At 39.1% G+C, this 13,080-nt stretch overlaps 1 protein-coding gene across 13 annotated transcripts in view; it reads right to left on the bottom strand.

The window, feature by feature from the left end:
- Zbtb20 (zinc finger and BTB domain containing 20) overlaps nt 1-13,080 on the bottom strand; it is a 357,321-nt gene that overhangs the window by 54,550 nt on the left and 289,691 nt on the right. For 12 of the 13 annotated variants that reach the window (XM_033755905.1, XM_033755904.1, XM_033755907.1 and 9 more), the window contains one exon: nt 5,106-5,206. The gene's annotated coding sequence lies outside the window, so the exon portion shown is untranslated. Of the gene's footprint in view, nt 1-5,105; nt 5,207-8,515; nt 8,531-13,080 lie in introns of those variants that run through there. The other variant, XM_010630073.3, reaches the window with a different exon arrangement.

Genomic DNA, 13,080 nt, shown 5'->3' on the forward strand with positions numbered 1-13,080 from the left:
TCTCTCTCTCTCTCTCTCTCTCTCTCTCTCTCTCTCTCTCTCTCTCTCTCTCTCTCTCTCTCCCGCCCCCTCCTTCCCTCTTTTTCTCCCTTCCCCCTTCTTTGCACAAACTCTCTCTCCCTCTCCTTTCTTACTCTGTTAAAATGATACACTCTGATGAAGTCGCCTCTCAACCGGAAAATGAAAGCTCCAATGAAAAAGTTACAATCCAACAACAACAAAGAAAGAAACCAGGGAAAAGGGGAAAGCAGTGGGCTGGTGAGGAGGAAGGACTTAAGAATAAGAAAAGGGCAGATGTTTCATAAATATATGCAAAGCTAATCTGGGTGTGCCCTGAACACTTCCACAGAGAAACAGACCAATCATTGTGTACTTCCTCCTGCCTCACTGGTGAGCTCTACATTCAAAAAAAAAAAAAAAAAAAAAAAAAAAAAAAGAAAGAAAGAAAAATGTGGCTACAGGCACCCGCCTTCAACAGTCAGTTCTGACATCCTGACTGAACATCTTCCGATTGTCCAAAGAGAACAAATACATTTTCATTTCCCACTGCAAACATTTCTAGTATGAGAATAAAAGCTGCTTCAAGAACTGTGAAAGTGTTTTAAGATGACTGGCAGCTAAGTTAGCCAGCAGAACCTTTTGGTTTTTAACTCTCCTTGTGCTGGCCCTGGCATCAAGTTTTGGGCTGAAACATAGCAGTGAGCAACGCTGTAAAGCATGTTGGCTCTTTCTTTACAAGACCATATTGTATGTGGAAAGAAATGTGCATTAAAACATATGGATGTGATGGTAGGTATTAAGCATGTTAAACGCATGGAAATTAACCAGATCCGTGGCATTTGATGTATATATTTCGCACTCCTTTGCACATATTGTACACACACAGTGATGGCAGTGCTTTCTGTAACATATGGAAAAATAAATATTTTATCTGTGTGAGCTCTTATCAGTCTCCCGGGTCTGTTGAGAGGAGAGTGCTCTCCTCTATCTCCCTCTTCCAATTTTCTCCCTTCACTGGGCTCCCACACTCTCCTGCACATTAACATGCCTTCCACTTCTCAGCCTGGTTAGATAGGAAAGAATTAGTCAGAACCTCCTTTTGATAAATAACTCAGTCACTGGATCAGGATAATTTAGATCGCTGATGATTCTCCAGTCTTTTAGGGCTAGTAACAAAACAGTGCAAGGAAACAGGAGAGTGTCTAGGTAAGGGAAGGGGAGAGACTATGACTAATCACACAGGCAAGGGAGGGCGAGGTGCCAGGGCCACGCTCGGCTACCTAATAATTGTGTGCCCTAGGCAGATAACTCTGCACTGTGAACCTCATTTGTCTCATATGTAAAATGGGAACAACAATGCCTACTTTCTAGAGCTGTCGTGAGGAAAATGAAATGAACTAGGGGTATGATTAAAAGATGCAGCGAATGCTTAAATTTTTAAAATATCACAGTAAAAGACACACTATCATTAATCCTTTCAAAATACTCTCTCCTGGCTTGGAACATATTTACCTCACTATTCTTGCTACCTGCTGAAGCAGTTCTGGAAGTTCTCTTTCCTAAGGATCTTTAGTTCTGCTCTTATGGCTGCCCTCATGTCCTGAATTGATTCAAAACATTTATCTTTCATGGGCATTTTGAATTTGGAGAAGAAACAATAGTACCACAGTGCTAGATCCAGTGAATAAGGTGGAGAAGGACACACTGTAAAGGTTTTATAACCCTGGCTTTCCATGTTCACCATATTTTTTATCACAGCTTATAAAAACACGAAAGAGAATTTCCACAACTGCTTCTAAGTGGAAAGAATGAGAGGATAAGTATGTTTGATGTGAAGAGGGCGGGGTGTTTGAAGGAAATTAGGGGCAGTCTCTTTTTACTGTAATAGTTTTCTTTAAATTTAATACCGCACCATACTTTCCTTCACCTCTACTGGTGCAGAGTAAGTACTCAATAATGGTACCTCCTTTCCTAGAATTAGTTCTGTGGTTTCCATCATATTAGCTATATAATAAGACATTTCCTCTATCTTAGCAATCTTTTTAATATCTAGATTTGGGCCGTGAGCAAATGGATTGTTAATGTAGCAATGCAGAAAGGCTGTTAGGATGAGCAATCTCTTCTTCAACACTTTCATCTGTGGTATCCCCTGCCCCCTCACACCTTTCTATGTACATGTTTGTTGCTGCTATAGCTATTGTTAGAGCTCCTTGAAATTTAAGGTCAAACAAGCTGCACCGGGCTGATGGAAGGCCATCAAGCCCAAACACTAGTCTAAACATTGAAATTATCCTTATGGCACTCTTGCTTATAATGTCTTCTTACAATTTGATTCTTTCACTGCTTGGCCCAACATTCTTATATCAAATTAAAACATTTTTGTGATCATTTTACTTTTTTCAGATTTTTCCCGCCTTCCTGGCAGAGCTGACTTACAATGTTTTTAGTGTATTTCTCCCTCACTGCATCAGTCAGGATCCTGGCAAGATCCTGGTAGGTGGCACGTGCAAAAGTTTTAAATGGAGACAGTTTAATGAAGTCTGTGTACTGAGATATAGAAGGGGCAAAGGTAAAGGACCTCCCAGGGACAGAAAAGCACCAGTACCGGCAACAGTGGAGAGCTGTTAACCTTAGTTTTAAACCATGAAACTGGAGGGCCAGAGGGAAGGAGGGAGTTTCTAAACTCAGTCAGAATTGAAGTTGGGAAAGGATACAGGACTAATACATAGCCTGCCCTCTTTTTCCTCCCACTCACATCTATCTTGCTAATGTTTCCTTTTGGCCAAATTTAAAGGGAAGCCAGAGAACAAGAGAGCCTGGCTAGTGTCATACAGAGAGGTCTTCCTGGTCACATACGAGGGCAGAGAACGGTTCTGGGGTTTGGTTTGGATGGGTTGGCAATACTCATCCACATATCTGTTTTCCCTTCTTTATTTTTTTATCCCTTTACTCTCAATTATTAGTTAATGGAAGGAAAGAGCAAAATAAAAGAAAATCAGTTCTCTTCTGGCTTCTATGTACCTATTTTCTCTGTCTTCCATTTAGAAAACTAAAATACAAACTCGAGAGTGAGAATTTTTGTTTGTTTCACTTGATACCATATCCCTAGTGCCTAGAATAGCACATAAAACATAGTGAATTTTACTTGAGTGAATAGACACTTATTTCTGCTGTGCAGAAACAAAACATATATTATTTCATTTAATTATCACAACAATCTCAGTAAGAAGGCAGGGTGACTGAGCATGGTTGTGCAATCCATGTGTTAAACTTTATCACTTGCTCCTACCCCTACTCCTAAGACTTGGGACAAGGCCCACAGAATTATAAACCACCCAGAAAGAGACACCCTTTGCAAATAGTTTGTATTTTTATGGTCTTTGTACCTAATTGATTTTCGTGACTAGCAAGTCTCTAAGTTTTATTATTATTTCACTTTACATGTAATGAAGCCAAGTTTCTGCACAGAAGACATTGCAAGGGTTACTATAATCCAATTTGTCCATTCTCTAGGCCCATGAGAAGTGAAAATACACTGGCACTCTGTACAGTGAAATTCTCCTTAGGGTGGAAGCAGATGGTCCTTTGTGGGCTTCCCTGAAATTTCCCACACACATCAGATCCTGATTCCTGGATCTTGATCTGGGCTCTCTGAAGCACAGGTGGGCAGGACTATTTCCCTCCCAGTGGACACAGAAATCTTGAAACCGGTCTGCAATCTAGTATGTTGGCTGTGCTCTTTTTTCAGTAAATGCTCAGAAAACTAGTGAGATGTGAAAATTTCTATGAGACTTCTTACACTTGAACTTAAGAATGAATGATGGTATCATTTAAGTAAGTTCCTTCTGTGCATGTGGAAGAAAATATATTTTCGATCTTCTCTCAAGTCTTTAGCCCCAAGTTATTTCGACCTGTTTATACCTCAGTACTCTGAAGGTTTCATCCTTGACCAGGCTGAGCAGGCCTGCCTATCACCTACACATCAGATACCATCAATTATTATCCAGGAAACCGAAAGCATTAGAGGGAAAAAGGGTCAAACATTAAAATAAAACTCTGACTTCCTTCTTCTGGGTTTGACTGATGACAGAACAGCTAAAGATATAGAAAATATGTATTTGTTTGTTTGTTTCGGGCCGGGGATCGAACTCAGGTCACTGTACTTGCGAGGCAGGCAGCAGCACCAGTGAGCTCAATCTCCAGCCCAATATAGAAAATATGCATGTGAAAGTCCTACCTAACATCTAAGAGGAATGTTAGCCTTCCAGGTTTAGTGTTTTCCAGTAACAGAGATGTCTGTAAAACACCATCCCATTACCTGCCTCATACCATATGGGAAAACTTGTAACTAGAACAACTACAATGAGTTTTCATCTAAAAAAGTATAATTAAGCTATTTTTCATGCATAGTTTCTAAAGAATTCAAATATTTGGCCTTTTGTAGTGAAAAAAGCATATATTCATCTGTTAGTTTCAGCAATGATTAATGAATCCTTGATATCAATCTTTCATCATTACTTCATGTAGTAGCTTGTCATCTCCTTCCCCAATTTATTTCTGCATCTTTCTTTGCAAGTTCTTCCATGTAAATATCCTGACACAGAGGAAACCAAAGCAGCTACATAGAGCTATGCATCCAGAGGACAAAGCTGAGCTGGCATGATGGCTTAGGGTTGTGGCAGCCCCAGCCACAGGCCTTGGCTCCCTGTAATATCAATGAGGCCACAGCATGGGAGTACAGTTGAGGCAAGTAGATACAGGCAAGCAAAGCTGGCTTAATGATTTGACCATACTGATACGAAATGATAAATTCCCATGAGATTCAAGGGTGGTACAGAGGGATGACGAGATGCAAACATATTGGGAAGGAAGCCATGCAAACGACCAAGAACTCCACTGCAAGGTGTGCTCAGGCCTGGCCCAACACGCACATCAGGCAAGGCTGCATCCAAAAGATGAATCCATGTAAATTTTTGCCTGCTTTTACAACTGTGTGTGTGTGTGTGTGTGTGTGTGTGTGTGTGTGTGTGTGTGTGTGTGTGTGTCTTTTTTCTAATTAAACAAAGTAAACTAAGGACCCTTTCACGGAGGCATAACATACTCACAGTAGTTTCCAAATAAATGGTGTCACTCTTCAGGTAAATCACTCCAAGGCTTGGGCCTAGTGCAGATGTTCATTGGGGCAGGGAACAGAGAGCGGCTGCATCTGGCACAGACAACAAACAAACAAAAATAAAGTTGTTTTAGTAGCGGTGATGGTAATAGTAATGATTTATTTCGATGGAGATGGGCTAAGGGATGTGGATGTACAATAGACTCTAAACTTATTTTTCCTGTCTAAGTGAAATTTTTAATTCTTTGACCAAAATCTCCCCCGTCTCTGGTAACCGTTTTATTCTCTGCTTTTGTTAAGTCCAACTCTTTTGGGTTCTTTTTTTTGTTTTTTGGTACCGGAGATTGAATTGGGTCCTTGCAAGTACCGCTGAGCTAAATCCCCGTCTGGGTTCTATTTTGAAGTGAGATAATGCCGTATTTCCCTCTCTGTGCCCAGCTTACTTAATTACTATAATGTTATCCAGGCTTGATCCCCTTGTGGAAAATGGCATTTCCTTCTTTTTAAAGGATGGATAGTATTCCTGTTTCTATTTCTCTGTACCTATCAATCATCTATCTATCTCACATTTCTGGTATTTTTAAAAATTTCTCTCAGTCTCTCCCTGTCTAATGCTCACTTCTTACCTAGTCTAAGTAAGCATACTCACTGACCTGGCCCATTCAGAGCTCTTGCCTTCTCTCCACTTTTACTCTGCTCTTGGTTGCTAAACTCTGCTTTTTCATGTCTCCTAGCCCTGAGGAGTCCAGCCTGAGGGGCTACAGAACTATTAACTGTCCCAGAGGCTCAAACTGGGTTTCCTAGGCCCTGCCCTTTTGTCCACAGTGAGCTCCAAAGATTGCTTTGTTCCTGAAAGTGCCCTTCCTTGGCAAGGGGACATGGCCTTAACCTGACTACTCCTACCTCTCAGTTTGCCTCCTTCCCTGGCTTGCCTTTACTTTCCCTTTTCCTTATGAGATTCTCCTCTTCATGCTCTCCATGGTCTCAATAAGCACTTCTCCACAGAGTACCCACATTGCTATCTTTAGCACTTGCTTGTCTGCACAGTTCCAGACCACAGTCTAAATAACAGCTGACTACTGATACATTCATTCATTTGTTCACTCAGTGTTCACACAGCATTTATTACGCACCTGGAAAAGATGAATAATTCAGGGTCTTTAACTTTGGGAAGTTTATTTCTCTATGAAATACAGGCTCTTCTAAGTGAGAAAAATTAAAACGGAATTGATTTCCCTCAAAGTCTGTTCTTTCTCCAAACTTCCTGTGTCCTGCCACTGAAACCATCTACATCCAGTTTCTTGGGACTACAACTGAGGAGTCATTTGTAATCCTTTCAGCTAATTAATTTGCTTTCTATAACCAAACAGCTGCCAACAAAAATTTTTTTTACCCTAGCTGTGTTTTTTGAATAAATATTTGTTTTCCATACTCAACACATACTTATCCCTTTGCCACCTATGGCCACGACTTCTATGAAAGGCCTCCAAATTGCTTTCACTTCTAGCTTCTTTTTACCTTTAAATTATCTTCCCACTGACATATTAATTTTCTAAAGTAATACTCTAAACACATTCTTTCTTTGGTCAAAATCCTCTTTGCTCATTGGATTTAATTCAGACTTCTCAGATTGACATTCAATGTTGCTATAATGTAGTCCCAATTTAATATTCCCCCCCTTTTTTTTCTGCTGTACTAGGGATTGAACCCAGGACCTTCACACTGAGCTACATCCCCAGCTGTTCATTTATTATTTTATTTTGAGACACTGTCTCTCTAAATTGCCCAGATTGGAATCAGACTTGTGGTCCTTCTGCCTCAGCTTCCCAGGGTACTGAGATTATGAGCATTGGCCCCATGCCTGAGTTGAATCTTCCTTTCTTATCTCTGTAGTCCTTTCTACACTCCAGCAAGAGCCTGCTCTTTCCCACAGTGGGTACAGTATTGTCTCCCACGTTCCAGTGTACATGTAGCTTCTTTTTTTTTTTTTTTTTACTTTTTCAAATTTTTATTTAAACATGCTTATTGTTTCTCAAACATCTTTTTTAGCTAAAGTTATATTATTTCCCATTACCATATTGGCCCATCAAAAAACATAAGATATAAGAATAGCATAGTCAACCATCTGAATATTTTTTTCTAGTTTTCTTTAAAAAACTTTTAATAAGAACTTATTTTACCAATTAAATTTTAATATATGTGAAGCAAACCTCATATTTTTGTATTTACTGATACATAGGATTAGTCAAAATAATGTCTTTGAACTTCATCAGTTGGTCTCAGAGCTCTATGGCTTAAATTGCCTTTGACTCTCTAAATCAGTCTTCCTAAATAGATACCTCTCTTTCCAGATTTGAACTTTCCTTTAAAAAGATACACTATCAATTACAGCTTATTTACACTTAGTTTTTTTTCTCCTCATTGAGTTTATTGGTACATTTTAGGTATACAGTACAGTTACATTCATCATTGGGACCTTGTACCTTTACATGATAGGTCTTGGTTCTCATTTTTCCCCCTTGTCCCTGCCCTCCCTTCACCCCCTCCTCCCTTCCAAATACTTTATTTCAATTTTTTCATTTTCTCATATTTTTTTCCTTTTCCCTTATTTCCTTTCCCCTACCCTTCCCACTTCCCCTAAACCTTTAGCCCTTTTCTTCCTATTTCACATCGTCAATTATATCATTAAGATCTTTTGTACAATTATAGTTTTTTTACACCGGAGAAACTATTTGGTATTTACACTGTGACTTATTTATTTCACTTAGGAGTATATCCTCAATATGCATCCATTTTCCTAAGAATGACTCTAATTTCTTTATGGCTGAGTAGTATTCCATACATGTAGCTTCTTGATGACCATCTAAAAGCTACCTCAATTTGGAAGCATTTCACCAAGGATGTGTCCCCTTGGTTTTTCTTTTCTTTTCTTTGGTACCAGGGATCAAACTCTGGACCTCACGCTTGCCAGGCAGGCACTGTGTCACTGAGCTATATCCCCAGCCCCGGAAAGTATCCTTCTTGAATCCTGAAGCACTTATTTGCACTATTTCCTTTGTATTTTTATGTCAGCTTTAATAAGTATTTGTGTAATTTGTCTTTCTTCTCTGTACACTACTTGAAGGCAGAGACAATTTTTACTCCATACACTGTTCGAGCATAGAAAGCAATCAGTACCCCAAAGTGAAGTTCTCAGAAGCAGCTTCAGGAGCACAATTTTTGACCCCAGTCTGCCCTCCCATCTTCTCTTCCTCTTTCTTTCCCTGAGATAAGCCACAAAAGCTAGAATTTGTCATGGAAAGTAGAACTCCCTTTCCCAAAAGCAAGCAGTGAAGCTCAAAAATATTACTGTAATCTGCCTGTCTGAGTAAGAGCTAGCCATAAAGAAATTCCCCAACCTACCTTGTCTGACAGTAGATCACAAGACCACCAATTCAGAAGGGGTCCTGCCCATAGCCGGGAGGGAGGAATGCTGTACAGAGACAGCCAACAAGAATCTGAACCGTCAGGCCTTGCTGGGTTTCTGCACTCAATCTATTAGTGCACACTCCTTTTATCCAATCACGTTTCTACACCGTGGTCCATGCTTCTTCAAATTTAAGCATAAAAATGGGACAGTTCACTCTGGATCTTCAATCTGAAGGTTCTTGTGTCACATAAGATATGATCAAATAAATTTCTTATGCTTTTTCCTTGTTAAGCTGTCTTTTGTTATAGAAGTGTTGTCCATGCCCCTTTATGATGGGACAGGGATAATCTCTTTTTCTACCTCTATGGTACCCTGTGTTATGCAGTGCCTTGCACCCAAGCTTGTGCTCAGCTGCTGTCTGCTATACTGAATTCAAAAAGAGAAAAATAATCTAGGAAACTGAAAATCAACGGAAAAAACCTCAAACATTATCTGCTCCAATGTTCTCATTTTTCAGATAAAGAGATTAAGAGAAGTGACTTTTTCAAGGTCATATCCTTTTAGTTGCTGAGCAAGGATAGCTAACATAAAAGGTCATAAATCCCTGAGTATCTGTTAGGTCTTGCTTAGCAGAAATAGGCCCATCATACCATCAACAGGGAACATACAGAGAGAGAGACAGAGAGAGAGAGAGAGAGAGAGAGAGAGAGAGAGAGAGAAATAGATTGGGGTGTATAGCCTACAGGATATACTGTGTTCCAAAAAAATAAGAAACTTGTTTTATTTATTTGCTTCATCGAACTGAATTGACAGATATTTTTTATAGTCAAATAACATCTGAAAAATGAGGATGGATTTAGAAACCAAGGAAGCAAATTTTTCTAACATTATCGGCAGAAATAATTATGGAAATATTGAAGTTACCACTGGAGTGATAAACATAAGCTCAACATCAGAATAAAGAAATTTCTCACATGTTGGAAAAGTTCTTGGTAAGAACAGGCTACAGTAAATCTACGGCTAAATTGTTACCTTATAGAAATATAGACTATTAGCAATCTTACTAGTATGCCACACTAATGCTTCTTTTTCTACCTAGATTTGCCCAGTAGTCTTGCTTTAGATTTGCTTCAATTTTCACTTATTTTTTTCTTGTTTTACTAATTTTGCTATAGAAATATAATGGTGACTGCCCCCAAGTTTGTTGTCATTATCTTGCCTTATTTCAGAATGGCCTTTCCCATTCCTCTGAAATCACACCATGATCATTCTAAAATTAGACAGTGCTTTCAAGATTAAAAAAAAAAAATTAAAGCTCAAAGGAAAGATAACAGTAACAATAATAGCTACTACTTAGTGGATGTTTAAATTATATCAGGGACTGCAGCAGGCATTTTTCCAGGTAAATACATTGCAGCAACAGTACAATGGGCTGAAGAGAAGTGACCCACCGTCGTTTCTGCCTCTCACAACCTGAAGGAACTTGCCATCTGGCTTCCAAAAACAGATTCATGTAACCATCATAGCTATGCTGTATGCCTTAGCAAACCCACTGCACAGATGGGGAAAAGTGAGACTCAGTGAGGCCCTGTAACCAGCCCAAGATTAGAAAGCCAGAGGATACTGCAGTAGCCAGAATTCAAATTCACATTTCTGAGGCTCTAAACCTGTGCACGTTTCACTACACAACTGTACCACTGCAGCATTGTCACATCGCTATTTCTCTCTGTGATCTCAGCACAAAGAAGATGCTTATATTCTTTTCCATAATTCTGAGCCTCTGGACAGATGTGGGAGCAGAGACCTCAGTAAAAGAACTACTGTAGAAACTATCAATTAGAAGACAGCAGTTCCTTCCTAGCTCCTTTCTAACTGAAGACAAGAAAGTCTTATGTCAGTGTTCAACTATAACGAGTGAGGGGATCCATGAGCATTTCGGAGTCACATTTCTGCGGTGGTGTCTGAGACTGCATTTCTAACAGGCCCTCAGACAGTGCTGATGGAAATGGTCTAGGGACTACTAGCCTAATGTCTGCGATGTCCTTCCTACTGAGGTTTGTTTTTGAAGGAGTTCAAGCCTAGTAACTTGGCTAACAGCTCAATGGTATGACTGACTTCTGAATCTGGGCCATTCTGTTAGGTTATCAGGTATTAGTCAGGATTCAGTGAGATTCTGGCATTGAGCATATTGTGGAAAAAAATTGTTTCTAGATCCCTGTGGGATCCCCTAACCTTTGGAAATTCAAAATGATGATGTCTCAAAGATGCAAAGTTTCTATTTTTTACATTATTATTATTTTTAACAATAATTATCTGGTAACAATTCAAATAATACCTTTCCACTGAAAAATTCAATAAGCTTTGCTAACTTTAATTGTCTAATAGCAATTCCCAGGTGTAGACAAAGCTGTCTCAAAGGTCATAGTAAATTTACAATTGTTCCACTTCCCTCATTTCTTTGTTCCAAATGTAGTTGTAAGTTAGTGGTGAGGGGTTACTAATTGGCAAAGACCCACTGTCTTATAATTTGAGTCACAGGAGATTTCCTAAAACAAGGGTAAATGCAAGAAAAAATCAGCAGAGAGATGACTGTGAGAGATAATGACGTTAGACAAAAAAGGAAGAGTTAGACGGAGTAAGGCTAAGAAAAGAGAAAGTAAAATCAGACTAGCTAAGTGACCTTAAATGGGTCACTTATCTCAACATGGCTCAGCCTTTCCACCTCTATATACAGGAGGTGGATTTTATAATCTTTAGGTCCCTTACAATTCTGTTATTCTCCTGAGAAGAAAAATGTGGGAATTAAGTAGCTCGTCAACCTGTTAAACCATTAAACCTGTTGCAGAAATCTATTTGACTTTTAACTTTTTGACTAATTATCTGAAATAAATTCCCAGGTCTATATCATTAATTCCACATTGCTGGAAACTACTGAAAAAACTATTTAATGAACAAGGCACCAAAAGCATCATGGCCAGACAAACTAATCAGGAACCCTGTTTTCAGCTTTCCTATGCTGTTTTACTTTTTGCATTTTAGTTCCTTAATTAACCACTAGTTAATACCCATGTCCAGAAGAAATACCTTTACTGGCTTGAAGACCCCAAGGGATGTCCCTGCCAACAGAAAGTGAAATCACAGACCTACTGTTTGTCACAATAAATCTATGTTAATTTTCTCCACAGAGACCTCTTGATTCTTCTTTTGACAATTCACCAACTCTTGCTAGTAAGAATTGCACATCCCAAGAGCCTTCGCATTTCAGGTACAGTTGATTCTTATTTTAAGTAAGAAATCTTTGGGATCAGGTAATATATAATGCCATGATGATTTTCTGGTTTAACAAACACCTGGTGGTGGGACTAAATAATTTTACACTGAACTCTTCCTTTCTCGAAAGCCTGCCACAGCTCCTATTTATTCGGTCACTTTAAACTCTGTAACGAAGATTCTAACATAAGCATGATTTATAGCACAGCATGTTACCTGGTGTTATCAGACTTTTCTATACTTTGCTTCTCGCACTGAGTATGTTTCTGAACTATTACAGTTTGTGACCAAGTGGAAAAACATGTATCAAGAGACACCACAATGACACTGCCCTACATAACACACTCAAAAATGAATTTTGCTTCCCTTTTGTTGTTCCCATCAGCTGTATGGCAATTCTGACTACCATCAACTAAATATTCACTACATGGTAAGCATTTCTCTTTTCATTTGTTACTTTATTTCATAGGATTACTATTTTTAAAAACCATAATGAGAAACTGTATAGATAAGGAAGCTGAAACTATCTAGAAAAGGTAGTTATTTGCCATAGATCATGAAGTCATGGGGCAGCAAAGCAAGTTTAAAGCCAAGTTTTAACCACTGATCTAAGGCTTAACCTGTACCTCACTTTCAGTCACAAACCACTGATCTCCTGCCTTCATTTCATTCCTCTTCATTTAAGGGCCTCACCATAGGCCTATTCTAGATTCTCCATCAAGACCCTCTAATCCTTCTTGAGATTCTTTTGTACTTTCTCAAACTTACACTTGATTCACGTTTTTCCTATATACACTGATTGATAATTTGAGATTAAAAACCCCAGCAGATCTCCATCACCAATTTTCTTTAGCTACTGCTTAGCCCTTTTTCTCATTTTTTTTGAGGCCTCATCTTTGATCTCAAGTGTTCCAATCTTAGCTTCTAAATTCACCTTTCCTTATGCCTCAGGAGCCTGCTCTTTTTACCTGGTCCCTTAGTAGGTCCCTACTAGCTTTACCAGTCTGACTTTACCCCATGATTGGCCATCTATTACTGTCCTCAGTTATCCTTCAGATATTCTCCCCACTTCCCTAAGGGCAGGTCTTCCTCTTTAATATCTTGAACCTCGAATCCAGATTACCATTCAGCATTCTCCCCTACTCTCAGTACAAAACCCCGGACACATGCTATCTGGACTGTCATTTCTGCCCACCGTTTCCAAATGCAAGCCCATGGTAATTTTTTAGTATGTTCTACTTTTATCAACTTCCATTTTCTATTTTCTTTTCCAGATGACAGGCTTGCC

Source organism: Fukomys damarensis, unplaced genomic scaffold (assembly GCF_012274545.1).
Source record: "Fukomys damarensis isolate Sample0158 unplaced genomic scaffold, DMR_v1.0_HiC HiC_scaffold_24, whole genome shotgun sequence".
NCBI classification, from domain to species: domain Eukaryota; kingdom Metazoa; phylum Chordata; class Mammalia; order Rodentia; family Bathyergidae; genus Fukomys; species Fukomys damarensis.